The following is a 13,574-nucleotide window of genomic DNA, read 5'->3' as shown; positions in this document are numbered from 1 at the left end:
CCCCTTAGGAAGGTTAGTTTTGATGAGAGAGAAGACAGACCGAGAAGTTCTAATGTTTGCTAAATGTAATTTTTGGTGGTGTAAAGGTAACATAGTTCTAGAGACCTTATTGAATTATCAGTCAGGGGGCACCTAGCTGGCCCAGTCGGGAGAACATGCAACTCTTGATCTTGGGGTCGTGAGTTTGAGCCCCATGTTAGGCATAGAGATTACTTAAACAACAACAATGGTAGCCCTGGATTGTCAGTCAGGACACTGCATTTTATATCTTTGAATAACTTTCTTTTGATCTTCATCTATAAAAGTTTATTGAATACTAATTATATACTTTAAATAAAACCAATGTATAAAATATTTGTGTTTATGATTTGTATATGCTTAATGAGAAAAAGATATGGGGTTCCACTAAATAGCCAACTCTCCTGGTAGAATCAAGATAATTATTTGAATTACATGTTACTATGTAAGATCATATCAATGTATAGTAAGCTAGGCAACTATTAGACTGTAGTTAAGAGCACAGGCTTTGGAGTCCTGTATTATGGCTGTGGCTCAAGGCCTGGCTTGCCATTTACTTATTAGCTGTGTGTGGTCTGACTTCCTTATGGGAATAGTAATACTCAGGGTGGTTGTGAAGATGAAACAAAATTATACACGTGAAGTGCTTAGCATGGTGCCTGATGTACAGTGAGTGCCTCCATCATATCTATTGTCGTTAGATTATTTTAGAGGTCTCTGCAATGTTTTGCTATCTTTAAATATGGAACTGAAACTTCCCTATCTCTCAGGTTTCATTTTTTTGCTACCTAGCATCAAGCTGTAGCCATAGTGAGTTAGTGGGAGTTTCCCTAAAGTTTCATAGCCTCTTTCTTTTCTCTACATCTCCTTAAGCTCTGTCTGCTTAGAACACCTTTCTCCTTTTTCTGCTTTTTCTTGCATTGCTATCCTTCAGAACTCAGTTCAAGGGACATCTTCTCCATGAAGCCTTCTTCACTCCCAGTCTTGTGTTTCCATGGAGTCTTATGCATGGCTTTCTGCCTCCCACATTACATTGTAAGGAACTATTTACTTGCTACCGCTCTATCAGACTGTGAGCCCCTTACGGGTGAGGCTTTCTACACAGCTTTGGAAATACCCTATGGTGGCGGACGAGACAGAACTATTCTCAGGGTATGTGCACCCTAGTGGGGAAGACAGATATTTAAATAGTCATGAGTGTACACTGTGCTGCAGTAGAGCACAGAATGCAGTGGAGTGTGTAACAGGGGCTTTGGACCTTGTCTGGACACATCAGAGAAGCCTTTTTGTCCTAAGGAAGTGATATTTATTTAAATTGAAACTGACAGATGTGTAGGAGTTAGCTAAGTGAAAAGAGAGAAGAGTTCCTGGAGGAGAAGCTGCATGGATGAGGTGACTTTGGACAAGTGCTTCAGTTTCTTCATTTGTAAAATGAGGATAATATCACTACCTCATAGGGTTGTTGTAAACATAAAGACTATTTTCAGTCCTTATCTTCCAATTAGTATTTCTGAAATGAAGCACAATCACCCATTCAGGCTAGTTTTGAGCCCATGTTTTCTTTCTTTCTTTTTATTTTAAATTTTATTATTTTTTAAAATTTACATCCAAATTAGTTAGCATATAGTGCAACAATGATTTCAGGAGTAGATTCCTTAATGCCCCTGACCCATTTAGCCCCTTCCCCCCCACACCTCCTCTAGTAACCCTCTGTTTGTTCTCCATATTTATGAGTGTCTTCTGTTTTGTCCCCCTCCCTGTTTTTATATTATTTTTGTTTCCCTTCCCTTATGTTCGTCTGTTTTGTCTCTTAAAGTCCTCATATGAGTGAAGTCATATGATATTTGTCTTTCTCTGACTAATTTCACTTAGCATAATACCCTCCAGTTCCATCCACATAGTTGCAAATGGCAAGATTTCATTCTTTTTGATTGCCGAGTAATACTCCAGTGTGTGTGTGTGTGTGTGTGTGTGTATCTTATTATCCATTCATCCATTGATGGACATTTAGGCTCTTTCCGTACTTTGGCTGTCGTTGATAGTGCTGCTATAAACATTGGGGTGCATGTGTCCCTTTGAAACAGCACACTTGTATCCCTTGGATAAATACCTAGTAATGCAATTGCTGGGTCTTAGGGTAGTTCTATTTTTAGTTGTTTGAGGAACCTCCATACTGTTTTCCAGAGTGGCTGCACCAACTTGCATTCCCATCTGAGCCTGTGTTTTATCATCAGATTGTTAAATGTGTAGACCCACTTTGCTTTTCCTAATAACCTTGTTCTTTACTTGTTCTAAGCCTTTCTTATTAAAAAAAAAATTATTCATTTTAGAGAGAGAGAGAGAATCCCCAAACAGGCTCCACATTGACAGCACTTGAGCCTGCCATAGGGCTCAATCTCACTGGGTTTGTGAGATCATGACCTGAACCGAAATCAAGAGTTGGATGCTCAACTGACTGAACTACCCAGGTGCTCGTCTTTCTCATGTTTTAATGACAAGAACAAGGTTTGTTTTTTTTTTTTTTTAATTTTAGAGATCATACTACCTTTCATTGTTGTATAAGTCTCACAGAGCGCAAAGTTTTTTAGGTCAATAAATGCTATCAGTCCTTCTTCAAGGAACAGAAACACCAACTCAATGACTTAAACACACAGACACTATTTCCGATAACAAGGAGTCTGGAGACAGGGTGACTCCAGTACTGGTTAATTTAGCAACTCAGCAAAGACATTGCTGTTCATTCCATCTTCCTGCCCTGCCATCTTCAGTGCATTCACTTGTCGTGGGTGGCTCCCCATGGTCTCAGGTAGTCTGTTGTGATTTCAGGTGACACAGATAGATATAAGACTATCCAGGGGACGAAGAGGGACTGTTCCTTTCCACGTCTCTCTTTCTCGATGGACATTTGGGTTGTTTCCACCTTTTGGCCATTGTGAGTACTGCTGCTATGAACTTCAGTGTACTGTAAATTCTGTTTAAAATGCAGCATCATTTCATCAATACATAGACCAAATCTTGTTGCAATTAAATTTCTATTTTTGGCATCATTTGATATAATGAAATTTCAGTATTTGAAATATTTTGAGACAGTACCTTGATGCTCAATGGAATTTGATCCCATATTAAAAAAATATGAACCAAATAACTGAAAGTGATCTTAGAAATAATTGTATTCCATCATCTATTTTGAGAGTAGATTCAGAGTGATTTTTAGGGTCAAAGGGCTAAGTCACATTAAGTAATTGAAAGTGAATGAGAGTATGCATTAGTCACTCTTATGAGTAGAGTTACCAGTGTATAATTTGACTGTGGTCTTATTCTAACTAAAATCTAATTATGCCTATGTAAGGAAAACAAAATGGAGCACTGGGATAGTTTAAGTATCAAAGTAATTTAAGAAGAAAACTATTCATTTTTGCTTGAAATATCTTGTCAGCTTTAGTGCTTACATTTCAGATATTTGCCACTTAAGTGTTAGTGTTCAGTCAGATTGACCAGTGGGGTTCTGTTTCTCATGCGCTATTTCCTGATTTCTTTTTTTTTTTAATTTTTTAATGTTTGTTTATTTTGTTTTTTGTTTTTTGTTTTGTTTTTTTAATGTTTTAATGTTTATTTATTTTTTGAGAGAGAGAGAGAGACAGAGTGTGAGCAGGGGAGGGGCAGAGAGAGAGAGGGAGACACAGAATCCAAAGCAGGCTCCAGGCTCTGAGCTGTCAGCACAGAGCCTGATGCGGGGCTTGAACTCACAAGCTGTGAGATCATGACCTGAGCCGAAGTCAGCCACTTAACTGACTGAGCCACCCAGGCACCCCAGTGTTTGTTTATTTTGATAGAGAGAAAGAGCTCGAGTGGGGGAAGGGCAGAGAGAGAGGGAGAGAGAGAGAATCCCAAGCAGGCTCCATGTTGCCAACGTAGAGCGCAACGCGGGACTAGATTTCACAAACTGCGGGACCATGACCCAAACTAAAATCAAGAGTCAGACACTTAATGGACTAAGCCACCCAGGCACCCCTCTATTTTCTGATTTCTATCAACAGTGGTTTCATAGTTGAATACAGCTACCTCTGCCATATATAAGGAGATAATAAAGGACAGTTAACTTTCCATCTGAATAGAGGGGAGAGAGTATGATATAGGATTATTGATGTTATTGCCCTGGCAAATTGCTAGCTTTGAATTTCTTCTTTTGCTTTTTTCCTTTTCTTTTTTTTCCCCTATAGGCTCCATGCTCAACATGGGGCTTGAACTCACAACCCTGAGATCAAGAATCACATGCTCTACCAACTGAGCCAGCCAGGTGCCCCTGCTTTTTTCCTTAAAAAAATTTGTTTTTCTGATTGCAAAAGTAAAACATACTAGGAAAAAAGATTAAAAGATTAAATAAGATTAATTAAGATTCAATTTCTAAAGTAGAAATTGGAAAAAAAATTAAGTAGAAATTGGAGATTTCTTGGAGTCCTTCCCTGGGATAATCATTGTTGATAGTTGGCTATACTAATTTCTCTCCATACTTCATGAAGGATACATATATAACCATACATATGCACATATATTTTCCCTCACAGAAATAATTTTGTATTGTACTTTCTCTTCTGTGACTTTCTTTGTTCACTGAACACTATATCTTGTGTTAATTTAAGCCCTTGTTATGTACTACTATTCTGTCATGGACTTTCTTTCTTTTTTTAATATTTATTTATTTAGAGAGAGAGAGCGCGCGTGTCCAGTGGAGGAGGGGCAGAGAGAGAGAGGGAGAGAGAGAATGCCAAGCAGCCTCTGTGCTGTCAGTGTGGAGCCTGACACGGGGCTTGATCTCATGAATCGTGAGATCATGACCTGAGCTGAAAGCAAGAGTTGGACACTCAGGCTCAACTGACTGAGCCACCCAGGCGCCCCTGTCATGGACTTTCTCTTCTTTGCATTTTATTTTTTGTACATGTCTCCTGTTGGCGGCTCTTCCAAGTTTACTTCTGATTTTTTGTGCACACTTCTATGCTTGGCATATGATTTGCACATATTTGTCAAAAGAATTGTAGAATCTTGGAATAGAGATAGGTTTTAAAGATCAGCTGGTCTCACTTTTCTGAAGAGGAAATCAAGAACCTAGGTAGGTTGATTTTCAGACTTTACACAGTTGGTTCAAGACAATGGCAGTGGCCTGCTGGGGAAAGCACCAGACCAGGAGTGAGAGTTCCTTGTTGTGGGCTTTACTTTGCCCTTGACTCCTAGTAACCAGGGTGTTTCCTTGTTCTGAAACACATTGGTTAGTCACGACAGTTTTCAGTAGAGTATCGACTGGAAACAGATTCACAACTGGCAGACAGGTAATCCCTGAATGAGTAAATCCCAGTGGAACCAGAAAACTGGGTCTTGCTTTCCTTAATTGGAGTCTGACTTAGAATCAGATATTGAACTGAAAAGAAGGTATCAGCCATTAGAAAAAGAGTTTAAATTACTGATCTGTCCATATTTAGAATTTCTTACAATCATTTACACTGTATGTAGCACTGAAATCCTTTGTGGTTGTCTGCTGAAAAAATGAATCTTTGACCTGGCAACTTTAAATGCTTTTGACACCATTGGGAATTTTGAGAATTCTTAATTTAATCTGTGCTTGTCCAGGCGTGGGGGCAGGGATGAGTGAGAGCTCTATCCTTTTGTTGGAGGTTATGCTGTTAGTAAGTATAGGCCTGTGCTTCTGGATTTTATGTTACCAGGTAGTGATTGCTGGCATAGCAAGTCTAATGTTCTAACTTTTATTTCTGGAGGCAGTAAAGAACCAGCCAAGCACAGAGATGAGTGGGAGGTGACTGGCAACGGAGGGCCCAGTAGCTATGAGTGCAACACTTTGCTGCAGGTGGCAGAGGGTTTTATCAAAATGGGAAGGAGAGGCCCCAGTGTTCTGCTAATGACTCTTAACTTCCTCTGCATAGTGCCATAATAACACGCTTCAACACTGGACTTTGGTGAGGTGAGAATCTAAACTCTTCTTCCCCATCCCAAATTTCATGACTTATCTCCCCCCCCCCCACCTTTTTTTTAAAGATTTTATTTTTAAGTAATCTCTACACCTAACATGGGCCTCAGACTCACAATTTTGAGATCAAGAATCACATGTTCCACCGACTGAGCCAGCCAGGCACTCCTTATGGCCTGTCTCTTTAATTAAACTGATTCTTACTCCCATTTGTGATAACTTGGTTCTTGTCAAGCAGGGACTTGTCCTGCCAAAGAGAGCAGGAAGGTCCCATTACCGGCCCTCTGGTTCTTTGTCTACGCAATATCCACAGCTTTTTCTCTCAAAGACTCATATTGTGTAGACTCGCATATTTCCCTGAAGGGAAGGAGGAGTCATTAAAGTAGAAACACTACTTAACTCAGCAGGTTTTCCTGAACGACCAGTGATTTTGAGTTATTGTAAGCTTCCGTTGATTCACTGTTCATATTTCTATGTGCCTCTGCTTTCTGGTTGATAAAATGTGGATGGTGCAGACTCTGGAGGAAAGTTGTGAAGAATGGATAAAAGAAGCTGGACTGCACCAAGGAGAGAGAAGGGCCTTTCCTCAGCTGAGAACTCCATGGTTATCATTCTCATCTGTGTGCAGGGCTGTCTGTGTTAGGAACTGAGTAGAGGTGTAAGACTGTCTCTCTTCTCTCAGGAGCTAAAAATATAACAGGAGGAGCTATGACATACACAAGATTTGAACATGGAAGTTTATGTTATGTATAACTTCAAATAAGCGACATGTGGATACAGTGGTTAGAACCATCTAAAATTTCAAACGATGACTCAGTGAGTACTCTTCTTTGTAGGAATGACTCTAGTCCAGAAGCAGTGTGTTTAATGGGGATTGATGTCTTGCATTTCTCTCGATTAAAGGAGTCTTATACCCTGTAATAATTGCTTTTATTTTCAATTAGTTGAGGAAAAGACTATGTTTTTCCAAAAGTGAGACAAAAAGAGAATATTAGACTGTGTGTGTGTATGTATGTGTGTGTGTGTATGTGTATGTGTCTCCTGATAGTAAAGCAGCCTTGCCAACCTGAGCTTGTTAAAACCTCTACATCTTACTACAAATTTGTATGGAATGCAAGGGAACAGAGAACATGGTAAATGTTTTTTACGGCTGCAGTCAGTATATTCCAAACTATAAGGATTTTATAGGACAAATAAACTAGTTTCTTTAACAAATAAATTATAAGGGGGGAAAGGATAGAAGGGGTACTTATAGATGAAAACAGACTTAAGACATAAATGAGCCAATGGTAATATAGGGCTCTGATTTAGAAAACAAAATGAAGGAAAAAATGTGAGGCAACCTGAGAAATGTGTGAATATTGACCGATTATTTGATAGTCTTGAGAAACTTATGGTCAGTTATTTTAAATGACGATGGGATTATGGATATGTTTTGAAAGAATATCTTTTAGAGCTACGTATTAAAATATTTACATATGAGGTTCCTGGGTGGCTCAGTTGGTTAAGCATCCGACTCTTGATTTCAGCTCAGGTCATGCTCTTATAGTTGTGGGATGTGGGATTGAACCGGCATGGGGCTCTGTACTGAGCATGGAGCCTGCTTGGGATTCTCCCTCTCCCTCTGCTGCTCCCCTGCTTGTGTCCGTATGCCCTCTCTCTTTCTCTCTCTCTCTCAATATAAAAAAAAAATACATATGTGTGTGTATATATATATATATATGTATTTACATGAGAACAGAAATGGTGTCTAGGATTTGCTTAAGAACAATGCAAGTAGGGGTGTGGGCAAGAGTATGGGTGATAACAGGATTGGTCATGCATTAAAAATTGTTGAAGCTGAGTGTTAGTTATATCAGGTTCATTATACCCTTCTACTGTGTGTTTGAAATTTTCCCAATATAAAATTAAACCTGTTTTATGTTAAGTATATAAAAATGGCTATCTTGACCTAAGGTAATCAGCATTCACCTGGAGCCAGGGACAGAGGAGTGGACTATCTACAGAGGGACATGAAGGAACTTTTGGGGTGATAGAAGTGGTCTATATTTTGACCATGGTGGTGGTTACACGGTGCATACATTTAAACTTAACTAAACTGTTCATTTAAAATGGGTACCTTTTATTGTATATAAGTTATGCTGTAATTAAGTTGATTTAAAATTTGATGAATTTTGGGGGCTCACATTGGGCTGCGAGCTGACGGTGCAGAGTCTGCTTGGGATTCATTCTCTCTCTCTCTGTCTCTCTCTCTCACTCTCTCCCTCTCCCTCTCTCTCTCTGTCCCTCCCCTATTCACACTGTCTCTGTCTCTCTCAAAATAAATAAATAAAAACTTTAAAAGATGGATTAATTTTTAATTAATTAAAATTGATTAAATTTTTATTTTTTTTAAATTAAAAAAAAATTTTTTTTTAACGTTTATTTTTGAGACAGAGAGAGACAGAGCATGAACGGGGGAGGGTCAGAGAGAGGGAGACACAGAATCTGAAACAGGCTCCAGGCTCTGAGAGGTCAGCACAGAGCCCAACGCGGGGCTCGAACTCACGGAGTATGAGATCGTGACCTGAGCCGAAGTCGGCCGCTCAACCGACTGAGCCACCCAGGCGCCCCTAAAATTGATTAAATTTTTATACTGGATGGCTCAGTTGGTTGAGCGTCTGACTCTTGGTTTTGGCTCAGGTCATGATCTCAGGGTTGTGGGATCAAGCCCTGGTTAGGCTCTGCACTGGGCATGGAAACTGCTTGGGATTCTGTCTCCCTCTGCCCCTCTTCCCTGCTTGCACATATGCTCTCTTTCTCTCAAATAAAAAAGAAAATTTTAATTTAAAAAAAGTGATTAAAAGTTAGCACAGAGGGCTTTCACATGTTGTGCATACAGTGTCAAATAGTAATTTCAGTGGTTTAATGCTACCTAGCACTGCCAGGTAGTAGGAATCATCTGACTTGTACTACATTTCTATTTTTCCCCCTACTTAAAATTTTTTATCATTCACACTTCTGATTTTGCTGTAGCATCTCTGATGTTTCCTTGAAGCCGTAGAGTTTACTTTTGTGATATGTTTGTTCATGTATCTGTCATCCAAATGGGCATGTGTTTTAATGCTAGAAGAAATAATGCTAGCAACGTAGGGACATCTAGCATCTAGATGACCTAGCCATCTCCAGTGATAACTTATTGAACATGCATTTGGCTACATTATAAGAGTCAAGAATTATAATAGCTGTACTAAATGTACACCTGAGTTGAAAACAGTTAAGTTGGGTTCTAATTTTGATTTTTCATCCAGTCTACCAAGCAACAAAACCGGTCACCCAGTCAGCATTTATACTATGTTTTTTGTCGCATCCACTGTGCTGAGTTCTGGGTTTATGAAGATGAGTTCTACCCTTAAGGACCTAACTCTCAGGGTGTGAAGATAATTGTGTGTGTACACACACACACACACACACACACACTCTCAGCACTCTGATAAATGCATAAATGCCGTGGTAAAGGTGGGTGCATGTTACAGTGTGGCCACATCTATACTATGGCATGGTGCCCTCCTTTCTCCCTTCTGGCTCCCTTCCTTATCTAATGAATCAACTGCCGGAATGACAGGCACTTTGAGAAAGATAGTTGGAACAGAAGGAACATTCCGTTGCCCTGCAAGTTTGTTATTTTTTTTGGTTCTCAAATGCAGAGTTTATTATACAACTCAGTTCATAGAACTTTATATTGATACTACAAGACTGCTTCCTTGTTTTATTATTTCTCATTATTGTCATTTTCTGTCTTTTCTCCCACTTCCGTCCCCATTGGCATCTTTTCTCATGTGTTTAGTATTTTTCCTTGGATACGTTTGTATCCCTATATGGTATTTTTTATAAATTTATATAGATAGTATTATGTCATAATTCTCATTCTGATCCTTTTTTATTTAACTCTGTTTTTTAAGTTCTGTCCATGTGGTTGTGTTTATATGTTGCATTTAGCTGTTTCATTGTGTTTTATCACTAGCATCCACCACCTTTTATTTATTTGTTCCTTTAGCGATGGACACCTAGTTTGTTCTCCTACTCTCTGCACCGCAAACAATGCTCTGATGAAAGCCCTCATATATGTATCTATTTAAAGACTTGTACGAGAGTTTCTCTAGCTAAATACCAACAAGTGTAATTGTTAGGTCACAGAGAATACTCAGTTTCACTGATTATTACATGATTGCTCCCTTTAAATTCCCACTACAAAGTGCAGCACTTGCTATCTGTCTTTTGAACTTTTGTCAATTTGGTGGATGTAATGTATTATCTTGTTTTAATTTATATTTCTATGATTACTAGTGAGGACGAGGTCTCTGTATATATTCATCTTTGGATATCTCTTTTAATGAATGACCTGGTCATGTCATTTTCTCATTTTTCCAGTGAAGTTTCTTATATGTTCTAGATATTAATCCTAGGTCAGTTACAAACGTTGTCGACGTCTTCTCCTGGCCTTCCCTCATCTGTTAACTTTGTGCATAATGCCTTTTATTCAACAGAAGTCCTTCATTTTGATATAGTCATTTCCTTCAGTGTTTCTAAGTATAAAGATTTGTGGTTTTTTTTTTTAATGTTTATTTTTGAGAGAGAGAAAGTGTGAGCAGGGGAGGGGCAGAGAGGGGACAGAGGATCTGAAGTGGGATCTGTGCTGATAGCAGAGAGCCTGATGCGGGGCTCTAACTCCCAAACTGTGAGATCATGACCTGAGCCGAAACTGGATGCCGACTGAGCCACCCAGGCGCCCCAAGATTTGTGCTTTTTGATAACTTTTTAAAGAAATCTTTTCCTATCTTCAGGTCATTAAGAAATTACCCTAAAGTTTCTTCTAATTAGAAGAAACACATTAGGTTTTTAGGTGTCTCTTAAATTTATATCTCCAGTTTGATTTTTTCATCGATCTCTGAATCAGTTTACCCACTGCCTGCCTGATAGCTCTGAGTCTCTGATATCTCAAATTTAGCATTGCTATAACAGACCTCTTTATTTTTTTTTTATTTTTTTTTTTTTAATTTTTTTATTTTATTTTTGGGACAGAGAGAGACAGAGCATGAACGGGGGAGGGTCAGAGAGAGAGGGAGACACAGAATCGGAAACAGGCTCCAGGCTCTGAGCCATCAGCCCAGAGCCTGACGCGGGGCTCGAACTCACGGACCGCGAGATCGTGACCTGGCTGAAGTCGGATGCTTAACCGACTGCGCCACCCAGGCGCCCCAACAGACCTCTTTATTTTATCCTTTCCCTATTAAAAACAAAAAATATCTTCTAGCCTTTATTCATCAAAGGAAATGGGCACCACCCTCCACCCCATTGCTTAAGCCAACAGCCTAAAAGTCATTGCTTCTTTCCTTTTTCATGTTCTTCACATCTAGCCTGTCAGCAAGTGCTATACATTCTAGCTCCAAAATATATCTTAAATACGTCCCTGTCTTTTCCTTTTTTTAATGAAATGTTTTTTAGAGAGAGAGAGAGCGTGAGTGAGTGGGGGAGAGAGGCAGAGGGAGGGAGAGAGAGAGGAGAATCTTAAGAAGACTCCATGTTTAGCATGGAGCCCGACGCAGGGCTCAATCCCACAACCCTGGGATCATGACCTGAGCTGAAATCAAGAGTCAGATGCTCAACTGACTGAGCCACCCAGGTACCCCTGTCCCTGTCTTTTCAATGCCACCTGCTACTACTATAAACCTATCATCTGTCCTATGGACTCCAGCATTGGCCTTCCCACTGGCCTCCTTCCAGTTCATTAGGAGACAGAGTAACCTCTTATAAACACTGGTCAGAACATGTCACTTCCATGCTTAAAAAAAAAAAAATCTCTGTTCATTTCCAATCATGGAATAAAATGCAAGCACTTTAGCTTTGCCTCAAGACCAATATGACCTATCTCTGTGTGTTCGTCTAACTTCACCTCTTATTCTCTCCCCTATTCTGCTCCAGCCAAATAGGTCTATTTTTTGTTTCATACCAACCCTCTTTCTTCCTCAGAGAATTTACTTGAAGTTCCCTTACCTCAAATATTCTACCCCTAGTTATCTGCACAGCTGGTTCTTGCCTGCCATTCTCGGCTTTATGTTGCTCCCTCAAAGTAGCCTTCCCTGACTACTCAGTCTGAATCAGGACCCTTGCCCCATTCCCCTCTTTTTCTCACTCTTTGGTAGTCATTGTTACTCTCTGATATTATTTATGTTGCTTATTATATTTATTCACTGCATCACTCCCTCCCTCCCCCCACAGCTTCACAGCTAGGTTTATGAGAGTAGGGCATTGAATCTGGCTCATTCATGGTTGTATCTGTGTTTGCAACATTGCTCTAGCACATGGTGGCAGTTAGTAAATCTATTTTGAATGAATGAATGGACTTTGGAGGCAGTATCTCTTGCAGTGCAGACAGTCCTAAGTGGCCCATATACTGCTGGTGGGAGGAATTGCTTTTTTGTTTCTCAGGGAGAGGAAGGCAGCTGTCATTTCAGTCTCCAGTTTGAATCTGGCTCTGCCAGTCACTGGTTTTAAAACTTCAGGTGAGTCATTTATCTTTTCTGTATGTGTTTTGTTGTTTATAGAGTGGAGATAATGACCCATTCCTTATTGATATTTTTGAAGATTAAATGAAATAACTTATGAAAATGCCTAGCAGACACCCTGGCAGTGTGTGCCCATCCTGTCTCAGAACAAAGCTGCCCCCACAATTCTGAAAGCTCATTACCTCCTCTGGGAGAACTCCTAAACACCAAGTGTTGATGTAAAAACAGCATTTCTAACATTTTTGGTTATGTTACATAAATTTTAAGCCAATATTATTAAAATTGCACGGATGAATAACCATTCTTATTCCACTGCAGGGACAGATGAAAGCAACTAGCAAGAGAGATCTCACTGAATGACAATTTGAGTGGCACTCTGTAAAGTAAACTACTATACCAGTTTCTTCTCTGTTTTTATACTTATACTTCTCTTTGTGTTTCCTTTGGCTGTCACTCCTCTGGGTCTCCTCTTTGGCTTCTCTAGTGACTGTTGGAAGCCTCGCTGTTGATTGACACTTAAGACTAAGGATGTTGCTAACCCTGGTCCAGGTTGTCAGAACAGCTAGTAAGGCTAATGGTTCATGAGGTAATATAGGTGAAGAGATGTCTTAGATTTTGCCTGCCAGGAGGTCTGAGGTAGGAGGACCACACAGAGTAGCTTCTGAAGAAACAGATTTGCTTGTATGTATTGTCCAGGCCAGGATATTTAGCAGACTTTTTTTTGTTAAATGTACCTTAAAACAATGCTTTTTGTTTAAAAAATGCTTTTTTTTTAAATAATGAATCTATCTATGTCTAGTGGAAAGAACCAGACAAGTGAAACCATTATACCAGTAATACTTGTCCTGATTAGGTGTGATACTGAGCAAGACATTTGACCTCCTTCTTTTTCAGATGCCGGTGACATCTACCCCATGTTTATTCTCATTTCTCAGAGATATGAAAAGCTAGCTTTAACATATCTATAAAACATATTTATTCCTATGGTGAATATAAATTGTCATTGCTCTCGTCTCTTACCTCTGCCCTCATCT

At 39.5% G+C, this 13,574-nt stretch overlaps 1 protein-coding gene and 1 long non-coding RNA gene across 3 annotated transcripts in view; one reads left to right on the top strand and one right to left on the bottom strand.

The window, feature by feature from the left end:
- The window catches only part of PACS1 (phosphofurin acidic cluster sorting protein 1), a 151,510-nt gene that overhangs the window by 51,879 nt on the left and 86,057 nt on the right, over positions 1-13,574 (top strand). The window lies entirely within an intron of this gene.
- LOC125930876 (uncharacterized) lies at positions 10,871-11,473 on the bottom strand. Its single transcript, XR_007460281.1, has 2 exons — positions 11,242-11,473; positions 10,871-10,998 (listed from the first exon to the last, which is right to left on the bottom strand). It is a non-coding gene; the product is annotated as an uncharacterized LOC125930876 (long non-coding RNA).

The sequence above is a fragment of the Panthera uncia genome, chromosome D1, assembly GCF_023721935.1.
Source record: "Panthera uncia isolate 11264 chromosome D1, Puncia_PCG_1.0, whole genome shotgun sequence".
Lineage (NCBI taxonomy): Eukaryota > Metazoa > Chordata > Mammalia > Carnivora > Felidae > Panthera > Panthera uncia.
This window is presented reverse-complemented; position numbering and strand designations above follow the sequence as displayed.